Below are 9922 nucleotides of genomic sequence, written 5' to 3' on the forward strand. Positions count from 1 at the left end.
TTTCTCCTGATGGTGGACTGGATTATGAAGAATTCGACATCTGAGGAGAAGCACGGAATACGATGGACATTTTGTGATCGACTAGACGATTTGGACTTCACAGATGACAGATGAACTTTAGTTCAAACTCTGAGGATTTTTGGCTACTGATTTAACTGAACGTATACAGTTAAATAGTCGTATTGATGAATCCATCAGTGTCTTTATTTATGTTTCTTTCTTGGACGCTTTTCCTTGTCTTCCTAAAGGAAATGTAGACTAATGTCTATTTCTTTCTTCAAATTAAACAATAGTATGGTTAGTTACCCATACAGTTTAAGCTTTCAGATTATACGTTCATTGTTAACAAGATCTGTATCAGTTAATAAAAATGAAACAAAACCTTTTGATTATATGTTTTAGTATTATACTGTTATTTAATAGGAACTTTAATAATAAAGGATGATTTTAGGTTGGGTTTCTAGCAATGTTTTATCAAGAATTTCTAGCTCATTTTTTTAGATGATATGTATTTTTCACCACTCGTTACAGTGAACAATTAGAAAATCAGAACACATAATAATAGTAGAAATGTCAAGGAGTTGATGACGAACTGTGAATAGTTACAATATTTTCATGGAAATAATTCTGTTGTGTGTATAATATTACAACGTAAAAAATTAACGAAAACCTTAAGTATTCACTTTTCTACTTCAATCATCAGCTTGGGATGTATTTCAATAAACAACGATTTTCTGAAAAAATTTTTATGGCTATCAGGATTCAGTAGCTGAGCGGATAACGCGATGGCGTTTCAAGCGAAAGGTACTGGGTTCGAGTCGCAGAGTGGAAACCAACTCCGAGATGCATGTACATCCAGCTGACCAGTCCCAAATAGGACGAAACGCTCATCCCCGGATTCCACTGCTAGCCACTATCCACCTTTGCTTATAATGCTTGTGAATCAAGGCTATATCGAGGCAATACGCACAGTATGCATATATACTAATAAGAGACTGATCAATTGCAGTCCTAAACATCAAAGGGAAGATTCAAACAAATAATACCAAGTGAATCCATATATCTCGATTATTATTAATATTTACATAAAATAAACTTCCCGCCATATTAAGTTGTGTAAATCTAACTGTTACGTCCGTAATTTGTTCAGGCTTCTAGTTTTGCGGATCACATCACTAACATATTTGGCACAAAAACACTGTGGTAACTTGTATTATTTTCCGGCAAAAATATTTATTTTGAATATCCAAGATTTTATGGTCATAATTACAATAATAGAAAAATTTTTTAACGGATCAAGGTCAAGGTTAGTGAATGATAATAATAAAAACACTAAAAGATTTGGTAAACAACAGCAGTTTTTTATAATTTAGAAAGTATTAAAATTTACGTAGTTATAAACATTGGCTGTAAAGTTAGTGAATGATATCATAGTGTATAATGAGGTATTGGACATGAAAAATTAAACGTATTTTCATATCAAAAGCTGGCATCATCTGGAGAAACATCTACACGTACCCATTTAACTAAATTAAAATGTGAATTTTGTCACAGCAAGAAATCTTGCAGAAGTTGTTCAACTATAAATTAATCTTCAACGCGTTATAATATCATCTGAAATCCTTGGTAATGTGAAAATGTTAGGAAGCTATTGTATTTTAGTTTGGGACTCCTCAAGATCCCGTACTCATGATCGAAAATCAGAGATCGAAACGTTAGAACTTGAGTCTTCAAAACTATTGCGTTACTTTAAGAACACTGAGTTGAAATTCAATTGTCTGTTTTTTACTTTAGAATACATTTTAAATATCATCCATTGGTGATATGTGTTACACTCTCATCGTGACTAAACTTCAATGGTTGTACTTTCCCTCTAGAATTTCGGAAATTCTTCGCAAACTTAGTACATATCCATTTTCTATATTTTTGATGTAACCATGAGTGCATAATGTCGAGTTGTCATAAACTGTAACCAATCACCTATTTGATGCTCTTTATCTTGGTTTTCCCTTTAATTTCAGCTTAAGAACTATTTACGACACCAATTACTAGATAGCACATAGTTCTTGCTATGGTAGAGGATTTGTGGAGAATGTCATACACGAAGATTAAACTTCTTTTAAGTATGGTGAAGTGAAATTACTATTACGGACAGTAAATAAATAAATATAAAGATATCAATGGTAGTGAGAAAGTGAAAAATAATAAAAGATGTTAGATTTACAGAATTATAAATGGAAAGTTCATCCACGGCGGTGAAACGAATTACATGTCAAGCTATCTAAAATCTCCAAACCGACTACAACTATCTAGCGAACAGAGCCATGTATATTTGTATAGATAAGTAAGATTTTTCGCAATATTCGGGAAATGAAAACATCATTGAAGTTGGCATTACTCATTGGGTCTAATTAATTTTATACATTCATGATTTCGAGACTTTTATTATTAACTAGTTCAAACCGTGTATAAGTTAATTTTTCATCATAATTTCATAATAATCCTCTCAGTTTATTATATTACTTGTAAGTAATAGGATTACGTTGTTGAATGGATCGTTAGTACCATACCAGAAATTTTGTTTATTTTGAAATATTTATTGAGAATTCATGTCGCCCTATTTACCTCTTGTTCTAATTTTTCGAAATACATAAGTCAGATTCAGTCTTATTAGAATGAATGCATCAACTACCTGAGAAACTGAAAACTATTCAACTTCTACTAATTTTAAAATAAATATATCCGGTTACACTGCTAATGAGCAAAATAGTTAATCACTATTTTGGAAATTTTCTATTATTAACATGAATCTGATTGTAGTTTGGCTTTGGTTAAAACTCAACTACTTTACTAGATTAGTTCATATATTCTGAAGCCTATTAAGCTTTATATAGGTTCATTAATGGAGACATTCACTAAATCATAAAGTATCTTTCATTAAACGTTGATATCTATTGGCTAACATTTAGAAGCTAGAGTACACTTAGCAGTTGTTTTTTCCTATCTAGAAATGGTTGAGTTATGTGCACCAACATGATATTACCTGTAATGAAAGACGAGTGTAAATTTCTGAGCGGTCCCAGACCGAGAAGAAATAATTATCTGGTTCTCCCTCGTTTTTATCGATTATTCAGGAGATAGTGATTCATAATAATGTGCTTGACAATTATTGTGCTAATTTGATTCGTAAAAATACAACCGAAACTTATTCATTTTGCAGTCATAATTTTGATCTTATGCACCATAGTTGGAAAACAGATAAATAGAATTAATTGTTTCATTTCATTATAAGTTCGAAATTATAATCTCAATGCAGATGACTAAAGAGTACTGAAAACTTTGGATTTATAAGCAAAGTGGTTTCAGTTTTTCTAGTTACTATTTAAATTGGGTTCATTAGTGCCTTCATGGATTTTCAAAGAGTTCGTTTTTTCAACAACGGTTACAACGTTACTTGCTTCCACCTATTACCCATCGTCGAGAAGCATAGGCCTCACACCAGCATTCTCCATTCAACTCTGTCCTGGGCAATCGTTCCCAGTTGTGTTCACTTGTTACTCAGCCTTTACACGTCTGCCTCCAACTCCCGACACAGTGTGTTCTTTGATCTTCCACTTTTCCGCTTCCCTCAGGATTCCAACTCAGTGCTTGCTTCGTGATGCAGTTTGATGATATCCTCAATGTGTGTCTTATCCACTTCCAGCATCTTTCCCTAGTTTTCTCCTCATTTGGAAGCCAGTTTGTTCTCTTCCACAGTAGACTGTTGCTGATAGTATCCGGCCAATAGACATTGAGTATCTTGTGTAGACAATTGTTTATAAATACTTGTACGCTTTTGATGATGGTTGCAGTAGTTCTCCAAATTTCACCTCCGTACAGTAGGACTGTCTTGATGTTCGTATTGAAGATTCTCTTACCTTGATATTGGTCGATAGTTGTTTTGAGTTGTATATGTTATTCAATTTTAGGAATGTGGTCCTTGCTTTGCCACTCCTCACCTTTACGTCTGTATCCGATCCTCCTGTTCATGGATTATGCTGTTCAGGTACGTGGAAGATTTCACATCTTCCAGAGATTCTTCATCAAGTGATATTGGGTTCTGAAAATTCTCATCATCGGGTGTCATAATTCTTCCTTCAACTCTCAGGGCATTGGTTAAATGGTTTGAATTATTTTTTCTAGTTGGAGTTTGTTTAGCGAGTCGATTTTCTACGTGATGTGGTCGCTAACCCCATGCCCAACCCTTCTCCTTTACCCGGGCTTGGAACCGGCACTAACTCTAGAAGAGCTACAGGCGGAGTTGGTTACAAGCTATGAATGTTTAAACATAGTGTTGGTGACAATACTTAATTTCGAAACGTCGTGTGAAAATTCGTAGAATTTTATAAGTAATACGGTTAAGTATTTGCTCGACAATCCAATAAATTATCGACAAGATACAGCGATATGAAATGAATAAGTCCGAATTCCAAATAAGTAGTACAATATTATGGAATTGTGACAGACTGAAACAAATAACGAAACATTTTAAATGTACAATAATTGGATTAGTTATTCACAACAAAGTTGTTTGGAAGTACGGTAATCTAGTAGTAGTTTACGTGTTAATGCACTCACTATGAATGCTGTTATTCATTGAAGTATATCATTAATAAAAATATCAAAATTTAATGGCAGATTCATTATTATCGTCAGATAGATCCCACTGTTTTAACATATCAGTTATTCAGTCAATTACAATCGGCTTGGATCCTGACACAGAAATTAAATAGCCCAAGTTTACATACCTCATTAGCACGATGAGATAATATTAAGAAGATTTTGACTAGTAAAATACTGAGACTTCATCTTCAATCATCTTAAGTAATCAATGATTCATCATTATACAGAGATGGTTGGATATCAGTGAGTACTCTGCAGATATAAAATATTTCTATAACCCATGCACTATGATAAAAAATACTGAGTTAATTAGCTTGATAGATGTGTTTTCATAATTCTCTAAATTTTACTTTGACCATAATTTCATCCTCATAATCATAACTTTTTACGTCAATCAGTATAGTATGAAAGTAATATGTTTAATAACAGAAATTTGTCCTCTCTATATATACTTGTTCATTGTAAAATACTGGGGAAAAAAGAAAAACTACGTCGTTATTTGGGGTTGTTAGGTTCGGTTAAGGTTGAATATCCATTATTGATTATTCGGATTTTATAGACTAGATATGGATGAAAATTTCGCATTAATCGAAAAACAGATGAGTTGACATAGATCTCATATGTTGGCAGTCATGTTTATAATATGAGTCTAGACGATATTCTATTGTATCAAAGTTAATTGAGCAGTAGTTAATTATATTAGGACTTGGTGAATTGCTGTCTGTAGATATTGGGTTGAATATACAAAAAACGGTGAGTGTTTAATTACTAACTCTGAATAATTGGAAACTGTTAATTGACTTTAAAGTAATTATAAATACTGTCTCTGTACAAGTGTATTTTGTGTAATTCAAGTGCCGTATAAATTTTAAATGAATGAGCAACCGGACAAAAAAAATAAATTACGATTGAAATTATTGACAGCACCATTTTTAATAAATCGAGAATTTCATACGAACTGGGAGAAAACTTATTGTCTTATTTGATTGATTGAGTTTGGTTTGTCTTCCCCTCCAATTTTGACATTAAATACTAATTACAAAATTAATAATAATGTCCCGACAGTACTCGGTATCCTGAAGTGGTGGTGTAGCTTTTCCATATTAATAATTAAAGTGAGTTGTAACGTCTAGAATACATATTCCTAGTAAGTTATTCTAATTTCAGTCAAGAATGAGGGTAAATCGATTAAACTTCTACTGCTTTTTCAATTTTTGGAATACAAAAGTAAAGACGCCACAAGTATTCAGAGTTTGACAACGCTTTAAACAATAACACCTTTTATAATCAAAATGTGCCAACCCAGTCAAATCAAAAGTCAGAAGTGAAGATGTTCAAAGATGTATTTGATAGGCTATCGATGTATCGAGAAGTGATCAATCTAAGCTGGTTAGAGGTCTCGGGAGAGGTGCAGCATGGAGTACCCACTCATGATCTAATGCAGATGCGTGACTGAACACCCTCAGCTACGTGAGTTCATTAAAACTAATGCGGTCAAAATCAAATGCCGAAGACTTAAAGAGCTATTGATTTTTGGTATTTATTTACTACTATAAAAGTATTTATCAATTACCGATTCTAATTATACATCCCAATCTGATGCAGGAATTCGGCATGATTAACCAAGAGATCTTTTGTCAATGTTTGTTGATGAGTGGTATGAAAAGAAAGTACATTATCCCATTGAGTGCTCTATACTAGAGCGTTCATAATCGTATGAAAGTTTGTGACATGCTATCACCTTGAGTAAAAATTTTAGACTGTATTTATTATAGATATTTTACTCTTTGTAATTTTAACCACCTTTTAAATAAACTATTTTGGCAGCATTTTTCGGTATCCATTTAAAAGGGCGGAAGCTGAAAGGTCGACCATCAAAAAAACGCACACTAATAAAGGTAAGTATTGAAAGGGAAATAACATTTTCAATGGTGTGAAATATGTTCGATTAGCCCTCTGTCCCTCTGCCCCACGGCAAATAAAAAGCTTGTCTAGATGTCTTATGAAGAGTCTAATTTCAACAAATACTGTAATTCTTAAAATTTGGCAACAAATTGCAGCTCATATTATCCTAATCATGTTATCTCGTACCTTTTTTTTCAACAACTAAGGGATAGTCTATTTACAGTAATGTTTGGGAAATGTTTCGCGAATCCCAGTTAGAATAAGTTCTGAATGCTAAAAACATATCTTTCTTTTAAAATTAAAGAGTCATACCATTCTTCACTACCTGTATTCTCAAATACATTGTCCTTTGTGTTTTCCAGAGAAACTTATTGAACTTTATTCTTGTCAATTGTTGACTTCCGTGATAATAAGAGTCAAATGACTAGGTGGAAAATATTACGTGGACCTCATGCAATTATTATTATTATTATTATTAATATATGATTATTAAGTATTTATAGAAGTTAGATTATCATGCATTCTAGTTAAAGTCATACTCAGATTCACGTTTGACAGGTAAAAACGTTTAAACAACTTTTTTTTAAATTAGTTAGCTTAAGTTACAAATCCAACTCTATTACAACAATATCACATAGATGTTTTCGTTGCATAGGCGGTGGCACTTAGTCATTTCCAACCAGAGCTATGTGTGCAAAAGTGTCGCTTTATGCCATCACCATACCATGATCCTAATACTTAACTTTTCCCACACAGTCAATCTGTTATTGATACTTTATCTGAATGTTTTTAATTTTTAGTTATTTTTTACTACTACGTTTATGTTTCTAATTTTTTCTGCATTTTTCCCATACTCCTCAAATGGACAATTATCTTTCGCATATTTGGCTTTATCCTATTACTTGTTTAATTTTTGGTAATTACACAACCTTATTTCGATCCTTGAAATTATGTACCACTATTTATATTTTTTGACTGACTAAGAAGATTAATAGGCATAAGTAAGTAGGCGACAGAGACATTTAAAATTCGAACCTTGATTCCCCAACACATTGATAACTCCTTAGCCTAAAAGGGCTATTAATTACTACGGTAAAATAATCCTGGGATCACATTAACTGACTGAGTATAATACATCAAAAGAGAGCAACAAAAGATGGCAACATAAATTTAATATAGATCTAAAAGTTATAAGCATTATTGAATTTTCTCAACATAGTTTAACATGTTTAAATGTGAATATTCAAATTATATGCAATTTCACGAAGATAGTCCAGCGTCGATCTCTTTTCGTACTTTTCTATGGTCAGACCGTTCGTTTTTCAATCGATTTAGACTGTTCCTTTTTTCATAGCATCAATAAATTTCCGTATACTTGAGTAAGTGGCGCCAGTAAGTTGGCTAAGGCCTCTTTGCTACTATCTACCACGTTGGTGGTTTTAGGAAGGTGTTCCACAAAATATTTCACACCATTAAAGTGTTATTCCCTTTTCATTACTTATTTTTATCAGTGTGCGCCTCATTGATTGTTTCCCTTTTGATAGCCACCCTCATCAATGTGTGCCCGTTTAAAATGAGTTCTTTTACATTCACTATTTCGATCGCCGTTCTTTTGTTCGCACCCTTATTAGTGTAAACCATAGATAGATAGGACCTGTGATACTGTTAGCTATTAATTATATTATAGCTCTTGATCTAAACATTTTCTTCTGTTATTTTTCATCCAATTTTGCCATTCTTACATTGAATTATGAATTAGACTTTGGTCATTTGACTCCACTCAGTTACTCACCACTTAATTTCTTATTTGTAGCATGGAAAGTAAATATTGTCTATTTAAACGCCATAGTTAACCAATTGATGGACATAAAGTAGACTGGTGTCTCACTAATTGAAGGATATTTAGTCAATTAATTTAATTTTTACTTATAACAACATATTCAGGGTCTAGATCTGCCACAAATAGTTGAAAGTCATGTATGTTAAATGTCACTTAGTATATCATTGTATCAATAATCAGTTTATAGAGTTAAATCTACCAGTTTAAAAGTCTGGTGTATATATACATATGATGAGTGTGTTCCGTTAATAAGAATTCTTGTCATGTCTGATGATTGTTTTTTGAAATAAAATTACCATGGAAAAAGAATGATATTCATAATTTTTAATTCAAGTATTTCAGTCAAAAGTAACAATGATCAATGAATCAATCGCTTTAAATTCAACTACTTGAAGTTCAGAGAAAAGTGAAAGATATCACAAGTTATCATTATTTTAAGCAGCAGAGGCTAGTGTATCCAGGTAAATGTGTACATTTTGATACGCATAATGTTTTAGATATCCACTTGTTGTTTACACGAGAATAATAATTACTATTTATCGTTTTATAAATACATTGTATCCTTTTATGTATTATTTCTATCCCATTAATAACCACCCCATGTATAAGTTATGTTTTCGCTTTAAAATTAGCTTGTTTAAGCAGATGGAAACTTAAGATCTACAACACAAAATGTGTCCTCTCATTTCTACAAATCAACATTATTATTATTATTATTATTATTATTAAATATTTGTTTTCGTTCTCTCTAGCCTATTTAAATCTACTCCACCTTACTTTGTCCTAAATGAAATTTCAGCTTCAGACACTAATTTTGCTCCATTAGCTCATAATTTTGCTCCTTTTTCTTAATCCCCGTAGAAAATAGCAAAGGTGTCATAAATTCAGATCAAACTTATTTTGGCATAGAGATATAAAAATTTAGTAGACAAAAAATGTCTAACTGATAACGTTATTCCAATTTATTTTGGTTGATATAGACGATATGCATAACACAAACATTAGTTGCATACAAGTATATCGATCGATAGATAGTTACATAAATAGATGGATAGATAGGCGAACAGACGAGCAGATTTGTTTTCATTTGGCACGCTTCAATTTATCGTAATAAAGCATTTATGGGCTATTAGGTAAAAACAGTAATTATCTTAGTCAGTTATACTAACTAATGATGATTACATCCAAGTTTTGTTGACTTCTTCTGTTTTTACTTGTGGATATTTTATAATTCATTTACCGGCTTACTAGATATCTTCTCTCGTCCTCTCCAAAATTGATATAACCACTGTGGTGACAGACAGAACTCGGGAATTTACTCAAATGGTATTACTTACTTACTTCCGCCTATTACCCATCGTCGAGGAGCATAGGCCGCACACCAGCATTCTCCATTCAACTCTGTCCTGGGCAATCGTTCCCAGTTGTGTTCACTTGTTACTCAGCCTTTACACGTCTGCCTCCAACTCCCGACACAGTGTGTTCTTTGATCTTCCACTTTTCCGCCTCCCTCAG

The 9922-nt window shown here is 32.6% G+C and overlaps 1 non-coding gene across 1 annotated transcript; it reads left to right on the forward strand.

Annotated features, from left to right (window-relative positions):
- The first annotated feature begins 761 nt into the window (after positions 1–761).
- Positions 762–831, forward strand: Smp_tRNA_01406_Pseudo_TTC.1.1. Its single transcript has one exon. It is a non-coding gene (tRNA).
- The last annotated feature ends 9091 nt before the right edge of the window (positions 832–9922 follow it).

The sequence above is a fragment of the Schistosoma mansoni genome, chromosome W, assembly GCF_000237925.1.
Source record: "Schistosoma mansoni strain Puerto Rico chromosome W, complete genome".
Taxonomy (NCBI): domain Eukaryota; kingdom Metazoa; phylum Platyhelminthes; class Trematoda; order Strigeidida; family Schistosomatidae; genus Schistosoma; species Schistosoma mansoni.